Genomic DNA, 4,800 nt, shown 5'->3' on the forward strand with positions numbered 1-4,800 from the left:
CCCCCTGCCGCGCCCGGCCCAATCACCGCCCGCCGCCGCCGCTCCCTTTGTCTGGGCCGCGGGCTCGGACCAATGGCATTGCGCGGACACGCGGGCGGTGCGCCTCTGGACCAATGGGCTGGTCGGACGGGCCGCGTGGGGCGGCGCCGGTCCCCGGGTGTTCGTGCGCGGCCGCGCGGCGTCTGGCGGGCCCGCGCCCGGGGCCCAGACGTAGGCTTGGAGACAAGGGACTTGCGGCTGCAACCCATAGGGCTGTCTCCCTTCCCGGAGTCGCCTCCGCTGCGCGTCCAAGCGCCCCGCGGTGCGCAGGGGCCGACGACACTTCACGCGGGCCCCGGAGCCCGAGGCCCCAGGGGACTGGGGCCAGAACAGCTCTGGGCCTGCAGCCCCATGCGCTCCGCGCGCCCAGGGCCGCGTGCGTCTCTCTGAGGACTTGCAGAGAAATGCAGCGCTCTGGGAGGGAACGAGGGCGCCCCGAGGGAGGTGCTGTGTCCCTTGGGGCGGGATTGGGGCCCAGGAGCCAGGTCTGGCCGCACTCCTTGCCTAGCGGCTCTAAGGACCATCCGGAATAAAGACTGGCTCCCTTTCCCCCTGGGCTGGGTCATATTGAGGGGGAAATCTCCGGACGCCAAGAGCTGGCACCCAGGGCCTCTCAGATCTGAAGTCTCCACAGCCAGGGCTCCATGCCTGATGCGCTCTGTCTCCTCCGGGCAGGTGGGGTTCTTCCAGCTGCCAGAGAAGTGGGTCAAGGGAAGGCCTCTGCCTGTGCCCTCATCCAAGCCCTGTGGGGGTGAGAAAGGCTCTGACCCCTTTATAGTGTCCTTGTTGCCTCCTCACGGAAGGAGGAAGTGACGAAGCCTCTCCAGGATGCCACAGTGCCCGTTCTGGTCTCCTTTTCCCAAGGGAGACACGCAAAAAGCAGGTTGGCGTCTTCGTGGAGGACTTCGCCCCACCCGGATCCTGTATCTTCTTTAAAACTAGCAAACATAGGGGCGCCTGGGTGGCGCAGTCGGTTAAGCGTCCGACTTCAGCCAGGTCACGATCTCGCGGTCCGGGAGTTCGAGCCCCGCGTCGGGCTCTGGGCTGATGGCTCGGAGCCTGGAGCCTGTTTCCGATTCTGTGTCTCCCTCTCTCTCTGCCCCTCCCCCGTTCATGCTCTGTCTCTCTCTGTCCCCAAAATAAATAAACGTTGAAAAAAAAAATTAAAAAAAAAAAGTAGCAAACATAATTGGTTTTCCCTCGGTGAGGAGAGATGACCTCAACACGTGGTCCTGGGCCTCAGGGAGGCTTCCAAACTTGCCTTGGTTTCCAAATCTCAGCTTAAAATGAAATCACAAATAAACCAAAATAGAATCCTGAGCACAGCGGGGGGGGGGGGGGGTCACCCTGAAAGCATTGAGGTAGAGATTGGGAATGTCCCGCTCTGTAGAATGGGGACCCTCCCCAGGGGAGTGGAACACGAGTAAGGTGCTGCTTGGCAGAGGGACCTGCCAGGTCACAAACGTCCTAGGACCTGTTGGGTTTGGCCTGAGGATTCTCAGTCGCCACATGACTGGAGCTCATGTCACCAACGTCACCGTGCGACTCCATTTCTAAGGCCACAAGACCGTGATCTCTAAGGCTCCATTTTGGGGTTCCCCGCTGCAGATCGAGGGGATCCCGAGGCAGGCCCAAGAAGGCCAGCAGCAGACCTCTCTGGCCCAGGCCCTGTTGCTGCCCACAGATTCCATCAACTTGCCCTTGGACATTCTGCTCCCAGGGACTAAACATCCAAGTCTTGAGGACTGAATGGGTTTAGATGCCACAGAGACTGCATAAACATGATGGCCTGGGTGCTTCTTAGTCGTCTCCCTGGGCTCACCTTCAATGCCTGGAAATGACAGAAAGTTTTAAAATCTGTTATAACCAGAAGAACAAGAGGAGGGAGTGTCCTCAGTGGGCCAGAAATCCCCAGGGGTTCTGGGGAGATGGGCTGGGGGTGTTGCTCTGGCCCAAGGGAGGAAGCCAAGCCCAAAGCACACAGGCAGCCAGTGCTGGCAGGTGAAGGTGGCTCAGAGGCAGCAGCTGAGGGGGCCAGGGGCAGCTGTCGGCGTGCCCTGGGGGGGGGGGGCATCAGACAGAGGAGAGACGCTATTGGTGACTAATGCCTGGAAGGAGCGGAGGTCCCGTGTCCCCTGAGCGGTCACTGATGTCCTCAGCAGCCTGCTGGACCCTCCGAGTAGCAAGGGGCCACCAACAACTTGCTGATGGACAAACAGAAAACGTGGCGAATGAAGAGCACAAACCGGCAGTCGCCATCCCCGTGGGAAGTAGCAGACACCACAGACGAGGTAACCCCGTGAAGGGGGCTGGGGCTGCAGCTGTCCACCAAGGTCAGGCACCCCTTCCTCCAAGTTCAGGCTCCACTCCGCTCCGCTTCCCAAATTCCTCAGCAAGTGGGTGTGGCCAGGAGACCCACCCTCTCCAGTGGAACTTGAGCAGAGGTGACAGGTGCCACTCCCACAACCGGCCACAACCCCCTCCTGGGGTCCTAAATTGTAACAACCCCCAGGGACCGGAAGGGACCGGAAGACTGCGAGTGGCCATCAGTCTGGGGCTGTGAACAAAGGCAAGCATTAAGGCCACCGCCTTCCGGGAGGCTTTTCTGTGGCTTCTCCAGAAGGAAGCTTCTCTTGTGTGTGTGTGTGTGGTCACACCAGGATCTGTGCATTTCCCGTGGTTCCTGTGCATTCCCTGTGCATTTCCAGGGTGACTGAACTGCCTGTGATCCCCGTTTCTTCACTGCCCGGCACCAGCATTCCACATCTGCCTCCGCGCCCCGGGCCTCTGGGTGAGTGGGATATACTCCTCACCTTGACTTTGGACTTGGCAGTGTGACTCCTTTGGCCAACAGGTGTTTGGCGGGCGTGAAGGGAGCGGGGGCTCCGAATGCAGTGGCACGGTCAGCCTTGTTCAGCAGAAGACTGCCCGTGGAGGAGTGAAGGGCGGACGGCCGTGCGCCGACGGGAAGCTCCCGGTCCAAGGAGCACGAGGGAGGCCCAGAGCAGGCCTGGACCCACCCCGCAGCGGCCCTTGGCTCTGGGAGAGTGGGCATCAGTGATGGTTGCTTTGCCATGGAACTTTGGAGTGGTTTGTTATGCAGCATTGCTGTGGCAACAGCTGACTAACACGCCCGTCCTAACTAATACAGAGATGGGTGCCCAGGGAGCGGGTGTGACAAAGCCCTAAAATATGTGCTGTTGGCTTCGTGGCTGGCTCGTGGACGACAGGGAAACGGATACGGTGAGCTGGAATTAATAACACTCTTCCCTCGTTATGTCGCAGCAACATTTGGAAAACTGGGGCCGCAATACACAACGGCCCGGGTGCGAGTGCCTGCTGGCAGGTCCCGGGTGCTTCGCCGTGACGTTACCAGAAAGCGAGGGCCAGCTTGCACTCAGAGAGGCCTGGAGACCCGGGACCCACACGTTGGAAGAGCCAAGTGCTTATTCCTCAAACGGTGGGAGAGCCGACTGATGTCGCCCAGGGCCCTCCCGTGAAGACAGTTCAGCCAAAAGGCAGTGCGGGGCGGGGGCGGGGGGCTGCAGTGAAGATCCGGTGAAAGACCAGATTGGAGGGGCGGGGGACAGATCGCTGGACAGCTAGTCTGGCAGATGGACCGGGAGGATGCAGAGCCGGACCCGGTGGGAGGTCGCACGTATCCGAGAGACTTGGGCTTTGGGCTGGGCCATCTCCCTCCAGACGAGGTGCTTTTCACCCTGGGGGTGGGGCGCGAAACCCGGGTGCTCATGGACCTCCGGAGCCCAGAGGGCAGACTGCGGGTGTCTCAGCCGTCCACCCGTGCGCCCCTGGCTGCACTACGTTTCCCAGGTTCCCTTGCAATTGGTGTGACCAGGTAACTGGTCCTGTCCAACAGCACGTGGGAGAAGCAAACGAGTGCCAGCTTCAGACTAGCACGGAGCCTCTCGTGAGCCACGTTTCCCTGATTCCCCTGCCGGTGGCTGGAGCGGGGACAGGCGCGGCAACCGTGGAAGCCACGGGTTGTAGGTAGGGCTTCCTGCCTCCAGTTGGAACACTTGCCCTGGGCAGGTGAGAGACAGCGATGCTTGTGCTAACACGAGAAGAAGCAAGAGTTTCCAGAACACAAAGAACGTTTAAAACAGCATGGGGGGTGTGGGGGGGGGCAGCGCCTGGGTGGCTCAGTCAATGGAGCATGTGACTCTTGATCTGAGGGTTGCGGGTTCAGGGCCTCACCTTGGGTGTAGAGATTACTTAAGAATAAAATCTTAAAAAAAATAAATAAAAAATAAAAATAAAAATCAAATCTTTAAAAAATAAAAATAAAACAGCCTCAGTAATACTATCAGAGAGAAAAGAGAGTTTATCTTTTAAAAACAGCATCTGGGGAAGCAAAGGCTCAGATGATTTTTGCTTTTTTTCAAAAAATAATTTTATGTGTCATACACATTTTTATAAGAATTTATTATTTACAGGGGCACCTGGGTGGCTCAGTCGGTTGAGCGGCCGACTTCAGCTCAGGTCAGGATCTCACGGTTTGTGAGTTCGAGCCCTGTGTCGGGCTCCGTGCTGACCGCTCAGAGCCTGGAGCCTGCTTCAGATTCTGTGTCTCCCTCTCTCTCTGGCCCTCCCCTGCTCATGCTTGGTCTCTCTCTCTTTCTCTCTCTCAAAAATAAATAAAGACTTAAAAAAAATTTTTTTAAAGAAAAATGAGTTTAAAAAGATACTTTCCAGAAGTCAACTCTCTTGGGATATAAAAAATTTGGACATTGAAATAACAGA

General features: G+C 57.9%; 1 long non-coding RNA gene across 1 annotated transcript; it reads left to right on the plus strand.

The window, feature by feature from the left end:
- The first annotated feature begins 199 nt into the window (after window positions 1-199).
- Window positions 200-3,563, plus strand: LOC121018045 (uncharacterized). Its single transcript, XR_005785004.1, has 3 exons — window positions 200-922; window positions 2,202-2,330; window positions 2,748-3,563. It is a non-coding gene; the product is annotated as an uncharacterized LOC121018045 (long non-coding RNA).
- The last annotated feature ends 1,237 nt before the right edge of the window (window positions 3,564-4,800 follow it).

This window comes from Herpailurus yagouaroundi, unplaced genomic scaffold (genome assembly GCF_014898765.1).
Source record: "Herpailurus yagouaroundi ecotype Mexico unplaced genomic scaffold, PumYag 217, whole genome shotgun sequence".
NCBI classification, from domain to species: Eukaryota; Metazoa; Chordata; class Mammalia; order Carnivora; family Felidae; genus Herpailurus; species Herpailurus yagouaroundi.